At 40.1% G+C, this 27,809-nt stretch overlaps 1 protein-coding gene across 1 annotated transcript in view; it reads left to right on the forward strand.

Annotated features, from left to right (window-relative positions):
- Positions 1–27,809, forward strand: part of CA10 (carbonic anhydrase 10) — a 187,071-nt gene that overhangs the window by 45,541 nt on the left and 113,721 nt on the right. The window lies entirely within an intron of this gene.

Raw genomic sequence — 27,809 nt, forward strand, 5'->3', positions numbered from 1 at the left:
AAGCTGATTCTTAAAAAAAAAATAAAAAAAATCAATATTTACAAGATTACATTCCTTTTACAATGGTTTTATTTAAAACCATCTCTTTCCAACATCTTTAAGTGCAGCGAAATTACTTATTTACACAGCTGTGTAGTGCAGCCTCCATCTCTTTTCAAGGGTGTATACACTGCAATTACATTAATTATGTGCTTCTTGAGGAAATCACATTTTAATACCATATCCTTTGTTGCTCAAGGAGAAGAGGGGCTGCATGGGAGGAATAAACCTTTGTACTGGGATCATGCTGGTGTTGCCACAGCACTGAGCAGGTACAGGATGAAGGAGCTGCTCAGCTCTGAGAGGAGCTGCTCCTCCAAATCTAAGTCAGATGCATTTAAAGCCGTATCACGGGCCAGCTGCCCCTCTACAACATGCAGCTGGGAGGGATGGCTAATTCCCAGCTTTACTCCCAATTTAGAACTGCAGGATTTAGCTGTTCTGTATGACTCAGAACACAGCAGATGACATAGGAGAGAACACAGCAGATTATGTAGTCAACCTTTCTGTATTTTCAAACTGGGCTACACAGGCTGTGCCTACAGAACACTGTCACTGGTGCATGTCAGGCCATTTTCCAGGAGGGAATTCTGATTCCATTTTGCTTTTCCTATCCAGCAGTTTGGCATCTTCAAATGGCTTTTCTTCCAAGTCTTAAATTAGGCTTTCTTAAAATAAAGAAAGAATAAATGACTGAAGTCTAATAGGATATGGGTAAAACACTTACATTGCATGGCCTTGGCAGGCTCTATTATCCACACACTGACATCTTCAGAATTACTTGGTATTTTAATGTGCATTTAAAATTGGTTAACAGGAGTATAAATTAAAGTAATAGCAAAACTAGTCTCTCAAGATTTTATTGCTCACTGTAATTTTATGTTTATGGGCTTATTGCTGTGTGGCAGGACTTGTGGCATTTTAGTTTTAGAGAGTACAGTAGTAAGAAGATGGTGCCTCACCCAGAGCCTGTGAAACCAATGGAAGTCCTTCCACTTGACTTGAACAGGCTCTGTCTCAGGACCACAGTCACAGCGTTTTCACTGTCAACAGCTTGGATTTAGTTTCCCAGCTAAGAACACTGTCCAGAGAAAATTCCTTTATAGATAGAATTTTAAACACTTAATCTCAACTAATTTTACATTATTTTTCATGCAGCTCTTATGGCTAGCTTGGTTGAATTAATGAAGAGGAAGAAAAAGATGAAAATGGAAATTTTGTATTTGTTGAGATGTGACATGAGTTAAAAGTTGTGTGCAGAGATATGACTCAATTCCTACACCTCTCAGTGCAACCACAGTGGAATTCTGGAGGGGACCAAAGGAAAAGTCCTAACTAAAGTGGCAAACATTGTGTTGAATTAAAAGACATGAAGCTCTTCTCCTGTGCTAATGATGCTCAGGTTTCTGTCTTATCCTTTGTTGCTAATTCTGTACCTACTCTTTTCACAGCCTTCTCTCAATACAAATAGTACATTTGGGCAGGCACAGTTACACACTTAAGGAATGATACAGAGCTCCAAGTAATAGCTGTAGAAGAGAACAGAAATTCTCCCAGCTTGTTATATCAAGTCATGAGTATTCATGTTTATTTGTATCCATTAATTATAACAAGCACTTTACATCTGCATATTTTTTGCATTAAAACTCTGCCTAAAATACCATTAGATTGTAAAGATAAAGACATGGAGGAGCTCCAGAATGTGAATATTATGAAATACACAAGAAAAAGAAAGTTCCTCAGGTTCCTAAACAACACCTCTTGATTTAGAAAGTCCAGTCTGAAATACAGAATATTTTTTTCTAATAGTTTCCACTTCAAGAGCTGGTTTAGCAGTCTAAGTCCCAGCGGCTTTTTAAGATTGATGGCCACATCTACAAACTGCATTTAAGTGCTTTAAAATGCAAACGACTGGCCAAGGAAAAGGAGGGAAGTACCTCAGACACACAGTTTCTCCCCAAAGGCTCTGGGAGCTGGGCATCCAACTTGCTTAGGCAAGAAGATGAGAAGATCCCAGGAGGCACCTACTGTATCATTTAGTGCCTGAAGACCATCATAATTCTGTCTGTAGAGTTCCAAAGTACTTAAATCATCTTTAAAGAAGAACTTTAGTGCCTGGAAGAGTATCCTCTATTCTCTTAGGGGTTGAAAGTGGAGTAAATAACTGAAGTATTAGTTAACCCCCCCACCTCCCAAGCCCTTAAATGAAAATTCAGAGAAAGTTAAATTACTTTAAAGCAGAATAGGCAGAAGAAATGGGTTCAAGTGAAAGATGTTCTTGTTTCTTGCCTGCTTCTGGGAAGATTTCTGGTACTCTGTTCCTAATGGGCCCTTCAGGAAGCTGTTACTGAGATAGTGGCATTTAATTTTCAATTTCCTGCTTGACCTTGTTCTGCAACAGGAGTTTGCATTGGTTTTCATGCATAATGTACCTAAAGACACCTTCAGCTACTCAGTACATAACAGTGTTGCTGGACCACATATTTACAGGGAGGATTTTGTGGAGCTTGCTGTTCATAATTGGGGAAGGGGGGATTCTTGGATGCAGGCTCTTAAATACAAAAGCTGCTGGAATAACATCAGCTGGCTTTAATAAGAAAATATTTTCACAAGTGTTGTTGTAAAGATGTATTTTTGCTTACTAACCACACACCTACAGTCACATTTCCCAAAGTGTATTAAACTGCACAGTCCCATCCTCTGTGTCACATCTGCCTCTGAGAGAAGCAGAGCACTAAATCTTGTGACATGACCTGTCTGCAAACATCCTGTCTGTGGGATTGTGCTGCAGAAGGGGGGCACTGGGTTCTTCTTTGCATTCTGTGTGATTTTTATAGACAGAATAGTTTTCAAAAGCCCTGCCATTCTCTGTCCTTGGGTAGAGAGAGGCAGTGAACATTTCTGTCATGCTTTTCTGTCTTAGAGGCAAAAGAATTGGCTCAAGAACTTCTGTCTTATTTTGTGTCAGTAAGGGAGAGCTCCACTTTCCCTCCAAATAGCCCATTCTGTTGCTTGACATATTTGCTTTTAGAGCCAGAGTCTGCTGTCAAAAACAAGCCAGCCCAGTACATGTTCTGTGATTATGAGAGAAAGTTTTTACTGTTGTGACTTCTAAAACTGTCTTGAGCTGCAACAGGGGTCCTGCATATTGTAGTGTTAAATATGCAGGAAATTCGTATTTTTGGGAAGCGCTTTCCTTTTACAGCAGAAGTTTAACAAATAGAACCAGATTCAAGTGTCCTTATTCAGAGAATCTCTAAATTTGGTATGTATTTTCACTCCCTAACTTGCCTCTTCGCTTCGTGACAGATATTTTAAGTAAACCCAAGATGATACTGCACCTCACCTCCAAGTGGCTGTGGGTAATCTTCTCCCAGTACAACTTGAATTTCTATTGTCCCTGCCATACTTTGCATGAAAGTAACTGTTAAATATATAATTTCACATTATGAATAGATGTAACCCCAAATATAGAGAGAATTTCATATTATGAATGGACATAATCCCAAATGTATTTGTATCTCCTCATTTGCTATCTCAGCTAATGCCCAAATTTGTTCATTGTCAGAGTCTGCATGTACTGTAAGCTAAACAGAAATGGTCAAACTTCAGCCTTTTCAGGAGCTCAGTTGGATTTTTCATCCCCAAACCCCCACTGCTTCAGCAGAGACCTTCAGCCACCTGGGGAGCTCCTCAAACCCACCTGCTCCAAAGACCAAGCAGAAATCCCTTTAAGCATTGCACTAATAAGGGATCAAATTCTGCTTCTTGTATTTCCTTCTTCTAAAACAACCAAAACCTCCAAACAGACCCAGCTACTGTGTAATGCAAACCAAAACACCAAAGAGCAGAGAGGATCATCACAATATTACATTTCACCAGCCTCTAACACCTTAAATTAATTGTTCTACTCATCCTGTTAAATAGGTTTCTGATTTTTTGTTTTTCAGGCAGGTTTTTCAGAACCATCTTCTTTGCTACATGGCTCTCCAGTTGGGGTTCAAAGACACATTTATGTGTGCATACACCTATATCTGTAGAGGTTTTTAACATTTAAGATTCAAATGTTTGATATACAGAACGTTTATCTACAGCATTCCCTATGTAATACTAGGAAATAATACACGTGTGGTACAAATTAATCTAGTGGTTGAAGAACAGCAGATATAAATTATGCTACAAGAGAGAACTTAATTAGTGGATTTTTATGGTGTGTGGAGATGGATAAAGCGCTCCTGGAATGCTGAGGCCTTTGCATGAAGATGCACAAATAATTTCAGGTTGGATTTTTTAATTGCTTTTAAGAGCTGAAACAACCATTGGGATGCACAAGATGTCTTTTCAGGAGTCAGTCAGCTCATTTATACATTCTTTTATGGATTTTAACGTTGTGCTTTTTTTTGCGAATATTTTTCTGATAGAATTTGAGCTTTCAAGGATCAGGTTTCTAGAAATAAGCCACAGGAAATTGGGATAATAATATCTAATTCTACATTAATGTCAGCCAAACTTTTTGGGAAAACCTGTTATCTTATTTCTAGATGCAAAAGGTGGGTCATCTTGGAAAATTCTAATGTCTCTGACACTTTTACTCTGTTTCTTATTATTCCCAAAGAATTTTTACTCTCTTCTGTTTCATAGTTTCATCACGCTTGGGTACCAGACTGTATGCAATGAACAGCTCTAGTTTCTTCATATACTTTTGGAATACTCTTATTATTATTATTTTAAAATAGCTTGTACACTTCCAAGTATCTAAAACAATGTTTTCATTGATAGTTGAACTGGGGGTTTGAACTTATTTTAAATCTCAAACACAACATGAATCGTTGAACCCTCAAACAACAAACCAACCTGATTCTACTTTCACCTGCAAAAATACATCCCAGCTTTACAGTTGTAAACTTTGAGAAATTTTGTACATATTTCTAGTATGGAATCCACTGCAGGTAATTAGTTTGACAGAAGATGAGAGGAGTTTGGGTATTTGATTCCCTCATTTATATCCCAGTGAGAATGTACCCAGTAGAGAGCACTGGGGCCAATCAGCAAAGGAAGAAGAGGATGTTTTGGATAGAGGAACAACAAATCCATGTTGTGCAAAGGATAGCAACAGAAAGGCAGAGAGTTACCACTTCCACTCTGATTTAGCAATGCAAGTTGGGATGGGCTCAATCCAACATCCTTCCCAGCTGCTGTGTCTAAAGTTAGGAATGGATTTGTAGGAGGACCAGCAACCCACAATGAAACCTAAGAATGTCAACAACAGACTTAGCTCTGAGTGCAGGGTCCATGAGGTTTTATGCAAAATTGGGTTTTGCTTTGACCGAAATAAATGGAGAATTTTATTTAGTAAAAACAGTGAGCCCAGAATTTTTTAACTTTCACAAAACTGGCAGCTAAATCCAAGAACATATGTCCAATTTACTGTGTGGGCAAGGCATTTCTACAGAACTCTAAAAATAAGTTGTTGTGTATGTTTTCTGAAGGTGGGAGTGACCTTCTGGAGATACTTGAGCTTTTAGGAATCATCTTCAACAGGAAATGAATGAATCACGTACTGAGTTCACCGTGTTCTGTAGGTATTTCTTGTTCTAAATTTAAGGTCTGTGGGACTAAGCCTCTTCTCACCATTTTTACTTCAGGTTTGCCCCAGCATGAAGGGTGTGGGCAATAATCTGGGTGTGGGGAGTTGCTTTTGGATTCTACCAAACCCAAAACGATAGTAACGAGATATAAAAACAAAATTTGATTGGCAAAATTACAACCTGTCTTTTGTAGGTACACATCATGTATAATCTTGTAAGACTGGTATGTAGCTTCTGTTCTAATCTCCATTTTCAAGCTGATTATAAATAAATAAATAAAGTGAAGTAAGATTTCCTTGTTATAAAAGCATCTCAAAGTATGTCAATCCAAAGCACTAACTAGAATCTGCATGTTTGAGGTTTTCACATACATTTTTGTTTCTCAGCTCTGCATAGTGTTGCCATTCAGCAGTGTTAAATGTGACTGTAAGAGTAAAAAATTGATAGTGAGCATCAAGATTCAGTTCTTGCTACAAGAAAAGGGTTCTATTTTTCTCTACTGTATAAAGTCCTATTTGATGGAGAGAACAGAAAGGTAACATGAGAATCCATCACCTGTCCTCACAGTACTGAAGAGATTCAAGAATATGGAAGACAGTGTAAATCAGTAGATATTCCTCAGCCACAGACTTTGGGATGGGCCATGTGGAAGTATTCATGAAGGCAAGCCAGAAAGATTGGAGAAAAGGCAAAAGTCCTAAGCAAACACTCCTAGTTCTGCTGCCAGCAAGTCTCCCGAGACTCACACAACCAGTTAGGAGGGGCCCTGGAAGTCTGAGCTTTGGAAAGAAAATCTGCTTCTCTCCAGCTTTCAGAGTGAAGAAATATCAAGCAGTACTTGTTTTGGAATACATGCTATGATTTCATGGGCAAGCTTCCCAGAGATTGTTTGATGGAACAGAGGAGCCTCCTGGCAGCAGGCCAGCTGGCACCCTCAGCAGCACTTCATGATCTTTGGAACCCATGAGAAACAAGCAAAGCTTCCTCCACAGATGGCTACCAGCCTCCTCCTCATCCGTTCCTCAGTCTGGGACTCTGAAATCAATATTTTCATAGGCAGTGCACAATTCCAGCTGCACCTTCCATGGACGTGCACTCTTCCAGCCTCCAGTGGTATCCATTTCTCCCACTGTCACATGGGCTTAGCCAGTGGTTCCTGGTGTTAAATTCTTCACCCCCAAATAACAAGGATTCCACTTTCCAAAGTAAGTTATTGCATCATCCAGTTTCTTTTGTCTTCAGGGTACCTTTCTCTCCTCGAAATATCTACCAGAGCAAAATAAATTCACTTTGCCATGGCAAGTAACTCAGTTACTAACTTGAAGAACAAATGGTTTTCTAGCTCTGGTTTCTGTGTTTGCCTTTGGTCCTTGCTCTGAGTTCCTTGAACCCATCCTTCAAAACACGGAAAGAATCAATGGTTTCAGAGGGGGACCTCCTACTGTCTGCTGGTGAATGTCTTTCACAGTGCTATGAAAGCTAAATTTGTATTTTAGTCTGGCTATGGCACCATCACATTTGAGTAGAAGAAAAATCGAGATTAATCCTATCTTGCAATTGTATCATGAAACAGCGTTTCAAATGCAGTATTTGCACACTTGAAATTCTGGTTTAGAACATCACAATTAAAAGAATACCAAGGGAAAGGTCACATCAAAGCAATATTGGAGGCCTTGCTGTACCCTCTAATCCTAACTAAAGGTATTCTTGCAGTTTGAGTTAAGAAATATCTGAATCACCTTGATTAGACAATGTTTTCCTTAACTGATTCACGTTATTGCATCAACTTAATTATAAGAAATTGTTTTCCTGGGGACACAGAAGTGTAACCAATGGAAATAGAAGTCCCAAAACACCTATACAAAGATACTTGCTCTGGGCTTTGTGTTCTCCAAAGACACTCTGAAAGGACTGTTCCTCAGCTGTCTTTATGAAATAAAGAGATTACAAAGCAACATAGAATAGTGAAAATGCAGCATTTCTGTGTTTTGATATGTACTAAAACTTATCCTCCTTGATCTCTGCTACTACTTAAATATATTTTCTGTATCCTGTCACTTGTTTACTACCGTGTTTTGTTTAATTTCACTGAAAACCTCTTACATATGGCCAGGAACAGAACCATCACTGGAAAGCTTATTCTTAGAATATTTCAAGGCTGCTCCTGAAAGGGCTCTGCATCCTCTGCCCTGAAAATAACAGAGCAGCTTTTTGTCAGACTTCCAACATGGCACATTTTCAAAGTGCTTATCATTATTTTTAACAATAGAAGCTTGTGACTTTATACACTTCACATACTGCGTTCCCCATTCTTTCATATATGTCAGTACCAAACTCCAGTGAACATAATTTCACTGTGTTTTGCCAACTCATCACACATCTTAGCAAAGGATAACAGAACTGAGGCCTGGCTTTCTGAGAGCCTGGGGCAGGAGCAACCCTCCTGTCCTGAGAATGTTGAGGCTTTTCTTGTTCTTGTCTCTAAACTGTTGCCGCTATCCTAATTAGCTTTTGTGGTGTTTGTCTTTGAACAGCTAAATAACTGAGGTCTCTTTCAGCTGTCTCCTCTTTGAGATTAATTGTAAACATCTGCCAGCTGGTGAGGACAGTAATTCTTGTGCTTGTTCAGTAGAGCTCCTGAAAGGACACTCGTTTATTTATTTTGTAAAGCCCTGCTTTACAATTTCTTTGTAACCTGAGATTCTCTCTCTGGATTTTCCTTTCTTTCCCTCATTAACAGAGGGTTCATATCCATAATAACAAGTGGAAGTAGAAATCAGCAACAAAGCAAAATGCAAGTTGTCTTTTAATGCTGTATTTAATTCTTAAGATGGCATCAGTCAAAAGTCTGTGCTTATGCAATCTGTCGAATCTCTTCCTATTGTCAATGAGAAGAATTAAATGAAACATTTCACTGAAACATGTTCTACGAGGGAATAAAATTTTTACAGTATCCCAGAAACATTTGGGAAAAGCAAAAATACTTCTTTCAAAGGTCAGTACAAGTAGGAATAGATGGGGACCTACATAAGCAACCTGAGCAGATGGTTAGAAAAAATGAAAGTGGATGGATGAGAAAAGGTCCCTCTGACATTCACTATTAGAGACAACAGTGGCTGTTAATAAAGCAGAGTTAATTCTATAGCAAGGAGTGAAATATTTAATCAGCAGTACTTCATACATAATTCAATTAACTGCCTTCACTCATCAGTATTAACGAGAGCTGGAGCTTGGATTAATGTGCTTGAGCTCCATAGCAGCACTCCCAGGCTGCTTAAATCCTGCCAAAACTTAATAAAGCACTGCCAGTCAAATTACAGTATCTGTGCCCAGTGCATCAATGTGCTGATATTACAAATCATCCTCTGCTCACGTCATTGTTTGCTAATTCCTTATTTATGCTGATCTCTGCACTAAACAGTTTAATTAGTGCACAATGGTAGAACAAGTTAAATTTCTTATCCCTTTCTTGGTGACGTCTTTAGGATCATCCAAGTTGCTGAGTAATAAGTATAAATGGTGCCTCCATGTGTTTCCAAACCCTTAATTTTTTAATACATAGATTGCCACAGTGGGATTTCTATTAGTCTGAGAAAGAAAAGTGCTAAATTAATTTCTGCTTTGGTTCTGAAGAGCGTTTCTATTGTGCTGTTCTAGGCATAACACAGAGCTCAACCCTCAGTTCCCATGAACAGCCCTGATTGTGCCATTCCCTGCTGGTAGTACTCCCTGTGCTTTCTCTCCCTCTCCAGGAAGAGAGAAGGGACAATGAAGGTTTACAAAGTATTTTCCTTTCTGCCACTGAGGGATTGGATTCTCAGAAGCTGATGAACCCTCCTCAGCAGAAGCTGAGAAAATGATGCTCTGGCATTATATCCCATTCACCTGTGACCAGCCTCATCCAGGAGCCTTCAGAAGAGCTAAGCCCAGCCTTCCAGAACTGCTGAAGCGGGAGGGAGGCAGCCTGAAGCTGCTCATTCCACCTTTAACTCCTCTGAAATAAATCTCTGCTGCTCCTCAAAACCCCTGGCCACGTTTCAGCCAAGGGTGAACTGAGGCCAGACCGCGGCATCCAAAAGGAGATTTGAAAAGTGCTTTGAAATGCAAGTTCTGGAAGCATTACAAGCTGTCAGAAGAATCATAGTGAGATAAATGACATCACAGAGAAAATGTGGAAGAGCGTGGCTTATTTATACATCTCTTTTTAATCTTAACACAAGAAAAGCAATGAAGATGTCAGAGAATTATGGGGTTTGTGTACAGCCAAGGGCACAAGAGTTTCAGGAGTCCACAACATGAGTTTGAAGGAAATTTTGTTGAAAAGTAATTTAGAATTATAAACCATATTTTGGGGGACAGAAAGGCATGTGCAAGTCACACTGGACTGGATTCTACCTGTGTAGACTCTACCTTTTAGTTTGTCTTTTTGACATTTTTCCTGTCAGCTGGAATACATGAAATCCAAGGAAATCAACCACCATTGAGTTCCTTGACTCACGAGGTGAAACCAGTCGAGGCTGAATTGGGAGTGATGTCGTTCTGCTGGGAACTGTAGCACTGTACTTGGCATCGAGTCTCTTGAGGACAAGTGAGGATTACAGAATGCAGCACAATACATAAAAGCTACATAAAAGCAAGAGACAGCAGCCAGAATTTCTCAGAACAACAGAGAAACTGGGTCAATCAAGAACTACGTAAGGAGGAATGCTATTTATGCTATATGTTCAGCAAGATGTGCCATCAGAGGATTTAGCAATTCATCCAAAAATATTAGAGGTTAAGGCTAAGTTGGATATATTTTAAAAACAGAAAACAGTGGAGAATCAAACCCTCATTTTTTAATGAATTCAGCACAACTCCATTAATTTAAACAGAGCCTCCCCAGTTTGAAGTTTCCTTACAGTTAATATTTCTCCTTTATCATGTTTTTTATAGGGTTTTTAGAGCAGAAAACAGAATGCTAAGTTGAAAACAAGTATTTCCTAGCCCAGTATCATTATCAGAACCTGTATAAGGGTGGCAGATTTTCAGGGATTCAGCACTAAAAATACCTTGCAGATGATAAAAGTGTCTCTTAAAGGAGCATAAAATGAGCTACATCCACATGGAAAAAAATAATTTGAATCTGCTGGTAAAGTCAAAATCCTACTTTATCCTTTTGCCTTCTATTTAAAATATAAGAAATAAAGACAATCTAAAGGAAAAATACAGTGTCTACACAAAATCTGATTTAGCCTAACAAAGAGGCACTCAGGCTTTCAGCCATTTAACAGAGGAAGGAGAAGCACTTTCTAAATCAGTTTCTGAGATTCAGGCACTTTGGTGACATTCAAAATAAAAAACTGACCCAGAAAATCAGCAGACAATACATGATGGGAAAGTGCTAGTGCAAGTAGTACTGCAAAATGGAAACACAGGACTTAGTTATGAATGGACTGCACCGGGACGTTTCTCAGCAGTGGCTCTGTTTGTCAATGAGATAAAAACCTGGCAGCAAATACAGCACTATTGACTCATGAATGATCCAGACAGACTCAGTTTAAAACCAACAGAATAAGAAGCTCATGAAATTTCACTGGAGCAAAAGAGAACGTGGTGCTTGCAGGGAGGGGACATGTAGAAAACTGTCCCTTTTCCCCATCTGTAGTTCTAATGGCAATTGTCAAAAAATCTACAGTCTGTCAGAAGTTTTAATAGTTATTAAAGAAAAAAAAAAAAAGAAGAGAAATAGATCCTCCTGACAGTCTTTTCTGTGATTTCTATGCCCTGCACAGGGCAGTGGCACAGGCTCCATGCTGAATGGCACTGTCAGCCACAGCTCCAAAGGCAGCTGTAAATTCACAGATCTCAAGGCTGGAAGATGCTGCCAGATAATGGGTATGGATTTTCTGTACATCATGACTGTGTGTCATCCAGCTACCACCTGTACTGAGCCTAATAATTTGTCTGAATAAAGCAGTACTCTATAAACTTTACTGCTGAGCAAACAGCATGCTCTTGGCAACATCATACTTTGCTCTCCCTTTCAGTTCATCAAAAGATGACTCAATTACCATTTAAAAGTTTTTACTGCCTATGAAGTCAAGGACTATAAGATTAGTAGTCAGCTTGAAGGTGTTTTGAAAAGAGTAAATGTATCTTAATGTGAAGAACTGACAGGTTTGCATGTAAGTGTTAAAGGACAAGCTGGAAGCCAGTGTTGGTGTTAATTTTAACCAGCAGAATGTGTACAGTGAATAATGGGCAGATGAAAATGAGGGATTCTGTTAGCATCTGAGGAGATGATCATCCTGGTCATAAAGAAAACGTTTGAACAAGAGTGCCCTAGTGTAGGCAGTTGCCCAAATTGAGAGACACCCAGACTCAGGGATTGGAAACAGAAGAACTAGAAAGGACAGTTTCTTTTCCTGCTGGAAAAGTCAAGGCAAACAACAAGATTGGCAATTAGAAACACACCTGTGAAACTTTGCCTATTTGCTTGCTTAAAAGCTGTGGCAGGTACTTGGCTCTAAGGTGCTTTTATCTTATGGCAAAAATTCAGGGAAGCTGCCCTAAAGTTATATCTTGTTTAATGTTGAGCCTAAGTCCAAACTGTGGGTATCATCTTGTTTAAGGAGTGCAAAGAAGCTTACTTCATTTTAAACCTATTTATTGTGCTCAGTGCCACCTGCTCCTGAACAGTCAGTGGCCAGAACAATCATTGCCAACTTCAGGATCTGTGGAATTTGTTTTCTAATGCAAAATTAAGTGGGATTTCTATACAGTTTAGAAGTGCTGGTGTACAAGGGATAACAAGAACTAGGAAAAAGAAGGAAGAATTTAAAAACTCTTTTGATAAACTCAGGAGTTTCAATTTGTTTCATTAAACCTCATTCAGGAGGAACCACGAGGGTATGTGTGTACAGATTGAGAAGCTCAATGTACTTATGAGGTTCCATAGTTCCATCTTGAGGGGTTTTTTTTCCTTGTGAGTGGAAAAAAATTCCTTATTAAATGTGAGCCATGGAGCATCCTGTCAGATACTGCTTCACACAGCTGAGTTAGGGAAGAGGTGAGCGTGTGTGAGAGCAGACAGAACAAGACAAGCAATCTGCACTCATCTGACGTCAGGGTAATGCAGCAAAGCTTATCTAATAGATGGTTTGTCACAGTCAAATCTTCATGCACCCTACACTACAAAAAGATATTAAATATACAAAACTCAGTTTAAGATTAAACTAAATAAAAATATCTCATGTATCTCAGATTAAGGGTTTCGTGCTAGCAAATTGCAGTAATCATCCTGAATCTTATGTGTTACTTAGAAGCACATTGTGACAGGGATCTGGTGGGAGTCCATATCTGAAATTACAATTATCTTCTCTTAGTTTAGGAATGTTCTCCTAAGATTGAGTGTCCTCATTAGGTGACTGTCTCATAGCTTCGGTGTCCATTTCCTTTGCAGCACCCAAATAAGTTTTCAGCAGTCTTAAAGTCTAGGATTTACATGAGCATGAAGGAAATTTCCAGCAAAAGATTTGAGGAGAAGCACCTTCTACCCCATTACAGAGGGACCAACCATGATTTTACCAGAAACTCGTGAGTAGCTAAAAGAAGTAGAAAGGTCATTCCTGTGTGAAAGAGCCACCTCTACATAAGGGATAATTCCCAGGAGGAAGACTGAATCCATCAGACTGTTCTGGGCTTTTAATTCCGTTAACACCTGCTTTGATTGTGAGCTTAATGCATCTCCAGCCTATGGAGAGCCACGGTTGCCTTGGAAGTGATATGTTTGTTTTGAGTGCAGAAAATGAGGTTCATCTGCTTAATGAGTTACAGAGTGTTTTCAGGTTTTTAAGGAGTCATAAGAAGTGTTACCTCGGGGAAAAGAGATCTTAAAAACTGTGCTTCCTACTTCTTCAAAGAAATTTCGAGAACTGGAGATTTCCTAATCACTGGCATCTTTGGAGATACCAGGGCAGGAGTGTGATGAGTGATGTGGACTGTGGTACATTACTCAGTCCATCTGAACTGCTGTTTCCAGACAACATTTCATAAGAACTTTTGATTTAAAATGCATCACAAAAATCCTTCCACCAGCAGAAGCAGCTTCAGATGGTATCAGAGAAGAAATTTCCCAGAGGTTACAGTTTATGGAGGATTTTCTTCTGTAAATTGGAGTGTATTTTTTGAAGGAAAAGAAACTGAAAATTGGGAAATTCAGTTGTGAGAACAAAAAATGTAGATTATTCCTCAGCCACCTGCAAATATCTCCTCTGTTTAAAAGGTTGTGTCCACTTTGATTTTATATACTGTGTAGCAAAGTTAGAACATGCATGAAACATGCCAAAAAGTAGAAGTTAAAGGGAGAATTTCAGGGCTTGTAAGAGAGATGAAGCATAAATGTGAAATTAGATGTGGATAATTTGCTTAGTATCTTTTAGCAAGTGATGTGTATTCAGAATGTACCTGTGATTCAGGAAAGCACTTAAAGTTAAGCACTAAGATTTTACTTTGTTTCCTTTTGGAGCTGTTAAGATTTTCAACCTTAGGACGTGTTGCTACTGAAATCATCAGACTGAAGTTTCACAAGAGTGATTATTACTAAAATCACACTCATAGCAGATCAGTGAAGTAACAAGAACCAGGCATTGTGAAGGCTCTGAAATAACTCACACACAAATATAGCAAAAAGTATCACTGCACATCATAACACAGAGGAGCAAATCGCTGGGCCAGGTCCCAAGAAATGATGTATAGAGACCATTTTCCTATTAAATTGGCCACAGTTAATGCTACAGAAGCTAAACTAATACTCCTCTTGTAAATTAGGTAGCAGGCTGGTTGTAAGTGGTACAGGAATTGTCATTATATTGCTCTGCTGGTTTCCTCTGGCAGCATAATAGATATATCTGTTACCCCAGCTGACAACAGCAAATAGTGCAGAACAAAGGAAAGGCATCACTACTGATGGAGGTGAAGCTTCCAATGACAATTTGCCTGCCTGTGAGACTCAGACTTTGCCCTGTTTCTCCTGCACAACAATTAAATTGCCAAGGAAAGTTTGGGTTGTCCAGTGCAGACTTTAGGAAGACAGTGCAGCCAACACCAGCCAAGAGAACATTTTTGTTTGTTTTGCTGAGGGCTTGTGATTCATGTTCACTGTTTTACTTAGCAAATATTTCTGAAAGAAGCACTTTCCATTTTCCTTGTATCATCTTCAGTCTTTTCTGGTAAAGAAGAAAGGCACACTGGAGGAAGTTTAGTCACTGCACGTAGCTTATAGTTACCAACCCACTGCTGCTCTTCTAAGATGAATGCAAGCCAAGAGGGGTTTTATTTCCATGTGTACTGCTCCAGTGCAACAAAATTCCTACAGCTCTTTGAAAAGCAGGGTAGGAACTTCATGAAATACCTTTCTTACAGCTCAGGCTGAAAAGTCATTGTATGTATTGTTGTGAGAGATCAAGGTAGAAAGCTTTTCTTATAAGGAAATTTTCTATTTGTCCCACAAGTCTCAAAAATTCATTCCATTTCCTGCCTGCCTGGGACAGTGCAGAAACTTGGCTAAATAAATCAGAAAGAAATACAATTTTGATTGCAAAAATGATGTTTACTTCCCTTTGGGTCCTTTCAGGTAAACATCTACAGTGAATTTGTACATGGTAATTTTAATAGGTTTCCTGATTACTGACTTGGCTTTGGTAGCTTTGTGTTAGAAATTTAACCAGAAAGAAGAACACTAAATACAGCTAATCTGTACTTACTAAGTCTTCTGGATATTACTTCTACTAGAAGTGTATAAATAACACTAAAGCACGTTGCCATATACCTGAAACACAGACTCTTACAGAAAAATAATGATTGTGTCCATGAATAACAGTCTGTGTCCTTTTCTCCACTGAGAGCACAAACTGAAATCATGTCACCTACCACTAAATGTATTCAGATTTGTGTTTAAAAAGGAGCACTTGATTTTTTTGCTCATGTTAAAGCCAGGCAGGTGGAAGAGACTGGTCAGTATGTGGGACCACAACCTTTTGGCTGGTGCAGTTTCTCTGCACTTAATAAACCTACTTCAGTAGGTTTATTCAACTAATTCAAATTAAAACTGGGGGGGGGGGGAAAATCCAAGCAGAAAATTAAGTCAGAAGAATTTTTTTCATAAAAAAATTATGTGAGATTAGTTAAGAGCTGGTAGTTTCAAGGCCTAAGGAATTACTGTTAACTAGTTTGATCAGTCCTATTTCCAGGATTACTCTGCTCATATTTTGATTTCTAGAAGTATTAGCCTGTGACACAGAGGTCAACTGAAACTTTTATTTTCAGTGATTATGAAGCTAAGGATTTTGCCTCTGGGCAACTTTTTTTTATTAACTGGTGTATTTGATAATCATATTCATAATAAATTTCAGAGTTGATTTAGGACCTTGGGTCCATAAGAAGGTACTTCTAGTCATCTTTGCAGTCTTTTCAATGTGCATAGTCATAAATTTTCTAATCAATCTGGATGTAACCATTTAACAATTTTCTTCCTAAACCTCTTTTTGCAGGGCAGGTGTGATTTTAATCTTCTACTGCTAGAAAGACCATCAAATGCTGTATCCACAGGCTGAAATTATTCAGAAAATAAGATGTATTCGGTTCTGTGTGAAGGTCACAAGTAATAAAGCCTCCAAGGCACTATCTTCCAGTGAATCTCTGCTGCCAAAAAGGCAACATACATTATCTTTTACACATCTCCCTTGGAAGCAATTGATGCTCATTCCTTCTGAGCTGTTACAATCTCTGGCAGAGAGAAATAGCCTGTGTTCTGGAGCTAGGGGCCTTCTGTTCTCTCTGTGACAACACTGGCAAGTAGATTATGGTCTTTGTGCCTCTAAGATTTTAGCATTCTGCACCCTGTGCATTGCACCTCTGACTAGAGTCCCCACTGCATTGCCAAGGTGTGTTGGTGCTGCTGTGATGCTCTTCAAGGTGGAGCAGTTGCAGCTCAGAAGATGCTCATGCAGTGCTGTATTTCTCACAGAAATAGTGTCTGGCTGGCTACTGTCACCTTTCACAAGCTGAAATAAGTCACTGTAAGCCACAGGAAGGAAATGTCACATGGTGACTGCCTTACAAACCTCGTGCCACCTGCCAGCACTGGTCAGATGAGCAGCATTTTTTGTGGTGCCCTGTGATTGCCACAGAGCCAGGCACACACCCACAGGCTGGGAAAACAGCTGGGGAGGGGGTTCTGCAGAGATCACTGCTGTGCTAAACAGCTTTTCAGTCATAGTTTCTGGGGCTGCTAGTTGGAAATAATAAAGGGTTCTGCTTGCAGTGGCTGTTTGGTCTAACCTTGAGCACACATCTGACATCCACAACTCAGTCACTCCCCTTGGCTTTCTGCACTGCCGTGGCACTTCCATTTTCATGCACATTCCCAAACCCTGTCTTACATCAAGAGGGAGCATCCACTCCTTTCTTGTAACCTGCATCAATCCTTGCTGATGCATTCAGAGCAGATCTGATCTTGTGATTCAGTTCCCAGATTGAGTTGTGCGTTTGCCAGCACTCAGAGCCTTCCAAAGCAATTTGGGGGCAGTCACTCTTTGTGTCTGTCCACGTGTGTGTTAACAGGGAGATCAGGCACAATCAGATTAGGAGCAGCAGTAGCAGTATATCAGAGTCACAGCAGAGATGATAGTGTCACCCTGCAGCTCACAGGAGGTGGTTCCCTGAGCCTCCATCACTGGACTGCCCACACTGTCCTGGCACTCTGGCTCACACTGGCAGCCTCCCCCAAGCTGTGGTCAAATAATCCTCCCTGAGCAGCCTGTCCTGGGGGGCTGCTCTCTGACCTGATGCTCAGTCCTGCAGCTTCTGGGCCCCTGCCAGCAGCTGGGAGGCTGCTGTGATGCACAGCTCTGCTTTAGTGCACAGTCCCCCTGATTGTCCTGCTCTGGCTCCTTCCTTATGTCATCCCTGGCCTGTTCTCCCCCATCCATCCAAAGAGCCACTGACAAGGAGACTGAAGGCACTGGACTCAGGGGAAGCACTAATCAGGTCCTGCCCATGTCAGACCCCCAGCACAACATGCAGAGCCTTTAAGAGCACCAGATTTGCCCTCTCCTGGCTAATTTTTGGTGGAATAATTATGGCAATACCTTGACAGGGTTTAACTCTGCACTTCTGACTTAATAAGATATTGTAACACTTGAGAAAGCCTTTTCTTAAACAATTCAAGCATTAAAAAAAAAGATCATCCACATCCTTGTCTTCCATACTACAGTTTCTTAGCACTAAAGATCTAGTCCCTGTAATGTAACTAAATAAGGTAGATACACATACACTTTTACTTATTTTTTGCAGGGTTGGTTTAAAATTTAGAGAGCAAAACAATATGAGAGTAAAGATCAAAGTCTGGGTTCTGTGTTAAGTTCAACATACATTTCAGCTCTACAGTCTGAATCTGTAGTTGCTGAAATTTCCAGGCTATCTTCATTTTTCCCAAAGTGTGTGGAATGGCAGTGGATCAGTGTGCACACCTGCCTCACACCTCCCACTGCCTCCCTGCACTGCTTTGTAGGTCCTGTCCATATCTACTCTCATCATTTCCAGCACTCTCTCCTCCCTTTCTCCGCTCCCAAACAATCTGGAGTGTTTACTTTTTGAAAATTGGAGGGGATTGGTTTGTTTACAGACAAAACCAGCTTGAGAACCTTTCCAGTCACTGTCTGATGGGAGTGCTGCAGAACATTCCTCTGCATCTGACTGCAAAACTTGGAGGTAAATGAAAAAACACTTACTAGTATAATTAAATACACATTTAGGTGAGTATTTAAGAACCTTCACAGCCTTGTGAAAACCAATATATTTGCAAAATGTTTCCCCACTGACAGCAGAACTCAGCAGTTTCGTTTGCTGTACCTCTGTCCAAAAGCAGCCTCAGCAAGATCAGCAAGGTTGTTTGGAAGCTCAGAATTCACAGCACCATTCAAAACTGAATGCATTAATGGACCAAGAAGTTTGAAATATGACCTTGTCAATAAAAAACCTGCAGTATATTTGAGGAACACATATGACAATCCAATGGTAGAGGAGTTCCTAACGATAGCAAGCTCATACACAATTAAATACAGAAAACTTGTTTAAATAATAGCTATGCAAAAATGTGAGTAAGCATGTAGTGTTTACCTTGCATTTGTTACAAAACCCAGGGCCAGGGACAGACCAACCTCAACAGCTCTAACAAGCAGAAGCAGGTTTGGAGCTTCAAGAGGGAATATTTGAATAAGATGAGGTGCCTCCCCAGTTATATTTTATATGTTACATTTTACTCATTTGGTGAAGATAAATAATTTCATTTGTTCTCTGGTTTGTGGGGAATTTACAGATAGCTTTGCACCAGTGCAGTTTCTTTCCTCTTTAAGAAGTTATTCAGTATTTATGTTGTTTATACAGCATTTTTCTGGACTAGACACCACACTGATAGACTTTTCAGATTATGTAAGTGTCCCAGTTTTTCAGACCAAGTGCATCCTTTCCTATCTTCCCTTATTTTCACCTGATTTCAGAGAATACATTTTAGCCTTTCTGAAAATTTGGCCAATAATGACAAGCCTTAAACTCATCATACCAGTGACCACCTGACATTCAGCTGATTAACAGTACAGGATTTTTTGGGGTAGGAATGTATTTCCTATGCAGTGTATTTGTCCTGTGTGTGCACACAGGATACAGAAACCAGATAATGTGGCATGAAGCAAGAAATACCCTTGCACTCACCTACCCCTTTACATCCCAGACAAGAATTCCCATATGAGGTGTTTGTCAGATGTTATACAGACCCATCAGATACAAACACTTGTTCAGGAGGAAGGGAGAAGACAGCAAGTGAGACTTCTAGAGAAGATCCCACCCAACCAGGTTTATCCTGAGCCAGAGGGACCACAAAGCCCTCTCTGCTCCTGCCTGTTGCATGTGCAGGGTACCAGAAACACCCCAGGAGTATTTCAGATAAATCACTTGGTACAATAGGTCTAAATTGTCCCTAAAGATGCAGGTCTTGCCTAGATAAGGATTAAGTTGGTTTCTGTGCTCAACAGCAGCCCATCTGCAGAGGATGGGTGCCACATGCCATGTGTACAACACGTTGTCAAGGAGGCAGGGACCAGATTCTTCCCTAACAGAAGTATCAGATGTCCTTCAGAGTCCTCACCACAGAGGAAAACCAGTAGATCACCAGTGAAAGATCAATCACTGGACAGCAATTAGCTGAACAGTTTGATGTAGCATCTGAGGAGAGGCCAAGGTTTCTTGCCCTTCCAGAATATTTTGTAGTAATGCCTCTGTTTGGAGTTGTGGCTTGGCAGCACCATGGGGAAGTTCTAAGAGATCAGTATTACCCAGACAACATTTTTTCCCAGCCTGTGAGTAAGTGCCTCAAGTCAGCTGTCCTCAGGACTCCTGGCCTTTCCAAAATAATCAAAGTTACAGAGTTTTGGTAATCTCACTGTGGAAACAGCATCCCCAGGCAGAGCCAGAGCCCTGTGGGATGGGGTCAGAGAAACCTGATTACTCCAGAAAACACCAGAGCACAGAACATCACTGTTCCTGTCGTGAACTGTCATTACAGATACAAACTGTGCAGCACTCACTGGTGAACTCTGTGCTTGCTCCTCACTTGTCTTTGCAAGTCAGCAGAGCCAGGCCATTTCTGCATTCCTTGCTGTCATTACCTGTAAGAGTCTTGTAGGAAACCAAAATACTGCAGAGTTACAAGTCATTCTCAAAAGGCTGCCATCACACACAAAGGTTTTGGAGAGTGGGACTGGCTAACTCCTGCTAGATGGTCCTTACACCTGCCCCTCCAAACTGAACCCTTTAATGCCCTGCAATTTCAGAGTGGGATGCTCATTATATTCATCCTAACAAAGGAAGCACTAACAGATGCAGACATACACTGAATTTGGCAATAAATGGTTAAATTCCAACTCATTACCTGAGAGTTATGTTTGTTCTAGTAACAGGGTGCTGTGAAGCACTGGGATACCCAGAAAGAGCACTTTTGATAGAATAAATACGCTGTCTTCTGTTATTTTTTATGTTCCTTCTTTCATTTATATTTTTCAGCAGAAGGATCAATAGTATCCCAGAGACATTAAAATAAAGCTGAATCTACAGAACAGAGCTCAAGGTATCTGCTGGATAAGCAGTCTTTCCCCTTTCCTTAAAACAATAAGTTCCAAATTACTTTTCCCTGAAGAACTTTCTCCTCTGTTCTGATTTCATCTAGGTGAAGAGCTTTCTTCACCTTCCTTCTGGATCTTTAAAATCTTCTATCTCACTCGCCCTGCCTCAGAACAGTCATTCATTTTAACAGCAGCAGCCATCGTGCCCATTTCCACAGTACAAACAGAGAAGCCAAAGATGAAGCACAAGGAGGAAAGATTAGAGATCACATGATAGCCCAAAATCTGGGCTTCCAGCATTTCAATCCAAAGCCCTGTTTAAAGTCCAGAATGACCATCACAGCTTTTTTTGCATTTCATCTTTTTCCCTTTCAGTCTACACTTAAATCCAGGCCGAACTCTCCCTCTTTTCCACCCCCCAAATTACAATGAGTGTCAGGCAGATGTGCTCAGTTGTGATTGCCAACTTGTTCTTTGCCTACTTCAAGGGGAATGTGTTGAACCCTGGCAGTGATTGATGACTGAGGGACTGACCAGACCTGATTAGGAACTGCCAGCTGAGTGGCAGGTAATTGGTGCAGCTCATTACTCATAACACATCCCAGGCACTGGCAGACAGAATGAGGGAGCCCAATGTCCCACAGTGGCAGGGGGTCCAGTCCATGTGCACCCTCTGTGTCCTGTGCTGAGAAAAGAGGGAGAGGGTGTTTCCTTCCATCCCTCCCCTCTTTCATTTTTAGCTGTTTGCCAACAAGGATTTACTTCACCCAAGACTGACACTTTAATGAGCCATTTGTGCCAACTCCACTAAACATCCCAGTTTCTTTTTAGCCTCTAAACCAAACTGTCCTTTAATCTGTTTTCATTTCCACTTCCTGCCATGGTTGTGCTAAACCTTTCAGCAGCAGGAACTTCGTTCACATTACATGGAAAGACCATTTTCCCCAAGACTGTAATATCCTTTTGACTGGAATGAGACAGAAGCACATTATATTTTCACAATAGTAGTAGCCATGGCCCTAGAAGATTGTTATTTGTTCCTTAGTTTTGGACCTGGATACACCACTGCCTGTGGGTGCACATTCCTACTGCCATATGAATAATGGAAAAAGAAAAGACAATAGGAAAAGCATCTGTAAGTGCCTTTATAAGCAGCTGACCTATATTTTTCAGAAGCACTAAAGTAGCATTTGATTGTATAGTTTTAATATGTGTGTTAACCCACCACAGTGTGGCAGAGAACAGTGTAATTACATACTGTTGTATAACTGCTCTTTATCCCAAAATTAACATAATTTATAGAAGTGAATTAATCTGGTTTAATCACTGTAATGAACAAAGTGGAACTGCATTCTACTCTGGTATCCCAAATGTGTAGATAAAAATAAGTAAGAGCTTTGCAAGGCTAGAGGTCACTAATTGTGATTGCTAAATACTTTTTTCCAGGTAATACTCCCAATTTAAGAAAATGTTTAATTAGGCAGAAATAAGCAGCTATAATTTAAAAGGTAAATTGAAGAGGGCATTGCAGGATGCATCTATTAAAGGCATAGCACAAAGCTACCACTTTTAAGAAGAAAATATCTTTCCAGAATCTTAAATCCTAGTTTCCCCTTCCCAGTTTTCTGTTCTCTCATTTAACCAGTGCAATTGTTAAACTTTTCTTGTCATTGAGAATCCTTCATAGAGAGGGAAGATGACATTTGAACAGACCAGTATGGAATTAGGAGTATGGAATTACCAGTATGTAGTATGATGCTGTTTGACTTCTTCACAATTTTATTGTTTTTCCATGTTTCAGGATTTACTAATGGAAATTTCTTACTATCTCTTGAATAATGGCAATGCTGGCTTACTCTTGAGGATGTATTTCATCTATCAACTCTTTGCTTCTCAAAAAGAAATCAGAATACTTTCAGTTCTCAAATTTGAAACCATTGTGATACTGTCTAATATTACTGCAGTCTGGAGGTTTCTGTGACCAATTACTGAGTTGAATGCCATTCTATCCTCTGCCATTTCTTTGGTGTCCCTGATTTATCTCTCAAAGCCTTTATGACTCCACGTTTGGCTTTTATGTAGAAGCAGAGCAGGTCATGTGGTTATCCAGAGGCATTAGTATGATAATTTTCTTCAAGCTGAGTAGGTGGAAATAATTAATGGACTGCTTTATTGATGTACATAGATAGCTGATTCTCTCTGTGGTTTCAATTCCCAGCTTCAATAAAGTAGCCTGAGATTTTATCTGAGGGACCAGTAATTACACAGGGCAGGAATAAGCACTGCACAAACACAATCTGATTGTGTTTTATGCTGTTGCCAGGCCAATGCTAAAGCTTAAAAACATAAACAAAGATCTGCTGCATGAATAAGTTGATGCCTTTCATTTAAACTCAAACTCTGGGGTAACTGGGGAAAAAAAAAAAACTCAGAAAGATCTGTGCTCCTGAAAGCTGAGCAAACTTCAAAGAGGAAGTTACAGTCTTACTGCAGCACAACACAGAAATAGCTTTACTGTCTTGACTAGACTCCATCTCATGTTATTGACAGTGACCAGTAGCAGATACCTTGGAAAAAATAAGCATCTATCAAAATAAACACCATAAAAAGAGGATCACATTTGCTATTTTTTGTCTCTCCAAGACTGATGCAGATTTTAAATGAGGACTTTGGTAATTGAAGTCACCGTGGTTTTCATCCTAGAGTTCTGACCAACCCAAATGAATGTTAATTTTCTCAATTTATACTAAATGTCATTTTTCTGATGCTTGATTTTGAGACAGTCTCTCAGATTCAATCCCCATAAAGAAGCTCCTGTATGGAAATGCCCCTTGGCACCTTTGTAAGCAATAGGGGCAAGGATTGATACAGCTTTGTTGTCACAGTCTTTTTGTGTGCTCCTCTTACAACTGGTCCTACAGACTCAGTAAAGATTCCTTGTTTCTCACACTCTTAGAAAAGTTATTAGTGGCTTTTAAGCCTTTAGAAAATTGTTCTTTGATATCTTCTTTTGGCAGGTCTTATTTCAGTCCTATAATTAACTTGACAGATTTTATCATCTTTTCCCTCTTTCTTATTTAGACACCATTTTTTGAAGGAAGCTCCCTTACTTCTGGCCACCTCATTTATTTCCCTGTTAAAGCTTGCTGCCTTCTTAGCCCTATTTAAACAAAGGCTCAAACCAACCCAGAATACCTTAACACTTAGTTTCTAATCTGGCAATTCCAGTATCCATTTTACCATTCAGGTGTTCTTTTTTAAAAAAAAAAAAACTACTTCATTTTTATCTAGTTCTTCATTGGGTTACACAAAAATTAACTGCATAAGGCTTTTCATTCCTATAGAGATTCAGTGTAGTATAATACCTCTGATACAATCATAGAATCATCAAGGTCAGAAAAGAATTCTAAGATCAGAGTCCAACCATTAACCCAAACTCCAGGTCCACCACTACACCATGTCACTGAGCACCCCATCTGCACATTTTTGACACGAAAAAAGTGTTGCTTCTATAGTTACTCCCAAACCAGAGTCCTTGCACTGCTCAGACTGAATGAGTTAACACTGGTTACCTGTCCACAGCCCTTTCACAGCCTCAGCCTTTGAGTCCAGCATCATTTTTTCCCCCAAAAATCAAGCAGTTAAGATGCCATACACAGCACACACCTATGTTCCCATCCTGGGAGAACTGCTGCCTCCTCTCCCAGCACAGATGCAGCCTGTTCCCCATCAGCACACACTGCAGGCAATACCATTATGCTTGTCTGTGAGTTTGCTGTACCTGCAGAAGGGCATCCTTATGGGGCACTCATTGCTTTCCCCCTGGAGAGGGGAGGCTCATATTTATTTAGGCAAATCCTTGGTACTCATCACCAGGAGAATAGCATTCAATCCTTGCTTTATTGTCCTAGCTGCTATTATTTCACCGTTGTTATGCATAGGTTTGGTAAAAGCCATCAGAATCCCTCATTCTGTTGTGTCATGCTGATACTAGAGCATCTCCATATATCTCAATATAAATTGTTCCCAGTAAATTGAAAAGAGAGCAGCTGCAATAAGATACAGACTGAATAAAGATGTCAGAGATTTCTGCATCGGTATAAAATATAAGTAATGCCTCTCACCATATAACATGCACAAAAGTCTGTTGTCCACAGTGCACCAACATACAGAGGAAATAAACTTTGAATTTCCTTTTCTGCTGTGAGAAGGTGGAAGGCATTGATCAGACAAAACCTTATCACCTTATGTCTGTGTAATATGTTTGCAAAGGCTCAGCTCTCAAGTGGTGAAAGTTTAGGGAGATTTATAGAGGAAGGCAGAGATGACACGATCGCTATATATAGACTTTTGGTACAATAACCAGGAGCTGGAGCACCTTGTTAAATGAGATTTTGAGCTGGTATCTGGGCTGCATGCAAACCAGCATGTCAGAGTAGCTCCTGTACAGCACAGGAGCCAGGCTGCTGCCTGAAATGCTTCAGAGGTCCACACAGAGAAGCAGCATATTCCATACACGACTAGATTTTTTATGAAAATACAACAGAATTGTTGGGAGGGAGATGCTGTTTCATTAATGACTTCATCCCTAGTAGAATCTTGTCTGCTAGCTAAGGTGGTATTAAAAAAAAAAAAATGAATATTTTTATATGTTTTCCTAGATTCATGCACTAATTTCTTTAGACTAAACAGTTAATTCAGTGCTTGAGTTTAATTTAAACCTTGGTTTCCTACATGAACCTCCTTAGATTTTTCTATTGCAGTTTTTAATACTTTTAGATTACTTTGAGCATCTAAGCAGCAGCACTAATTACTTTAATTAAATGTAATCAGACATTAATATTGCTTAATATCCCCATCCACTGGTTAACTCAGGTGTGCAGTCTTAGGCCAGTCATCCTTAATTAACCTTGGGTTGAAGCACCAGCAAAGTCATTCTGATCACCTGGGGTAAGTTCACCATTGCTGCACTTTTTGTGCTCACAAATGAAAACCAGCGACAGGTGGAGAGGTTGGGAAGCACGAGTGTCCCAGGCATGTGGAAGGACTCAAAGACTGGAGCACAGACTTCCCTGTCTGGGGCCAACCCTGTCCTTTGCACAACACCCCGACTCTGGAGCTCCTCCTGGGGACAGGCTGGTGTGACAGGCACAGCACAGAGGGCAAGTTCCCTGTCAAAACCAGAAATAACATTATCAAACATCCCCTGGTAGCAGATATTTTCCAGGGAGGCTTTTCTGGGTCAGTGCCAGTTACATCATAAATTGTTTAACTGCTATCAGCTTGAAGGTAATGGACTGGCCTGTTTGGTTTGCCATTTTATTGCACTTACCATGTCTAGTTTATTTATTTTTTAGAAGCTTGCTAAAAACTTGTTTCTTACCAATACCAACAGTGTTTCTGACCAGAATGGGGTTTTCTTTTAGTAATACCTTAAACCATTGAAGCAACAATGTTTACTCCCTCTTGATCCTACAGCCCTACAGTTTCATCATTAATTCATTTTTTTTAAATAACAACACAGATAATACCACAGGGGAATTTATCAAGGGAAACCAGGCTATCTCAATTAACCTAAACTTTTATTTTAGGTCTCTGTATAAAGAAGGATTTTCTCTCTGACAAAAGCAGAAGTGAGCCCCTGTGGTATTTCTCTTTTAAAAAAACAAAAACAAGAAAGCCACAAATAATTAAGTGTGTGCTGATTTAGTTTTAATTGCACTACACGTATTTTATTCATTTCAAAGCATTAGCCCTATCATTTGGTATACTCTGAGAACTTCCCTAGTCTTGCAGATCAGAGTGGAAGTAGGAATTGACTGGGAGGGCAAACAGAGGAGTCAGAGAAATTTTTAAGACCATGCTGCCAATTCATTTTTCTGGTCACAGAAAGCTTCACTTATTTTTAGAGGCCGTCCAGCTGACCTTCTTCGGGGTGTTTTCACACAGGGTTTATTATTCAAATAAAAGATTACTGACATAATTTGATGTGGGCATCTGCAATTCTGGGTATTTTTGGGTGCTATTCCCTGATCACTGCTTTCCCAGGGCTGTAAAGCATTACAGTATCCATCCCTCCTTGGAGATTTCATGCAGTTCATACTAAGAGGAGTTTCTGAATTCAGTGTCTGTTTCAGCTGTTAAGATATGTCACCAGTGAATTTAAGGTTTTAACAGCACACAGTCACTTCAAATTTGTATGCAAGGAAGCTTTAAACTTTGCTGCCTGCACCATTTCAGTGTTGACTTATAGAGTTCACCTGCATGTGGAGCACCTGTGGCTGCACAGACAAGCACAAAGAAAGAAAAAGTTTCAGCTGAAAATTGAGTTTTCAGGTATTCTGTAATAAAAGTAACATCTGTGGACAATAACCATGAACTACTGGAGGAAGCAAACACTCAACAGCTGCAAAACACTTTCCATCACTCCTGTACAGACACTCACCCTGAAGTTCTGCCGTGCAAGCAACAGCCAAAGAATCCCCCAGAAAGTTTATCTAGTTTTGTAGAAAAGTTACACAAAGCTACAGATCAACCCAACCAAAGTTTTACACCTACACGCACTCAAACTTAGAGGGCAAAAAGAACTGAAATCTATAAAACGCCTCAGGAAAACACTCACCCAGATCACCCGTTTTCCACTTTCCTTCTCTCCAAGGAATATCCTCCCAATGGTTAAAGCCCTCTAAAAACGTGAGGGTCAAATCCAGCCAGAACTCCACGTGGCTCCTACTGGAGTACCCAAAAACTACAAGCGGCAGCACTTATTCACGCTGCAAAGCCCTGAATACAAGTGGCTGCAGGAACCAAAAAGCTTTTGTAGCCCACTGATGGGTTGTTTGCAGCTCCACCCACCGGGAGAAGCAGCTGTGCTCCTGCCCCAGAGCCCCAGCAGTGCCCCAGTCTGGGTTTTTAGGCTTTGCCACACCCAGCTGCTGCATTAGAAGAATACTTTGAGGCTTGAAGGCTATGAAAACTTTTAACATGTGAAAAGAAAAAAAAAAGCCAAAAAGCAGCAACAACA

This window comes from Corapipo altera, unplaced genomic scaffold (assembly GCF_003945725.1).
Source record: "Corapipo altera isolate COAL_440 unplaced genomic scaffold, ASM394572v1 343, whole genome shotgun sequence".
Classification (NCBI taxonomy): Eukaryota; Metazoa; Chordata; class Aves; order Passeriformes; family Pipridae; genus Corapipo; species Corapipo altera.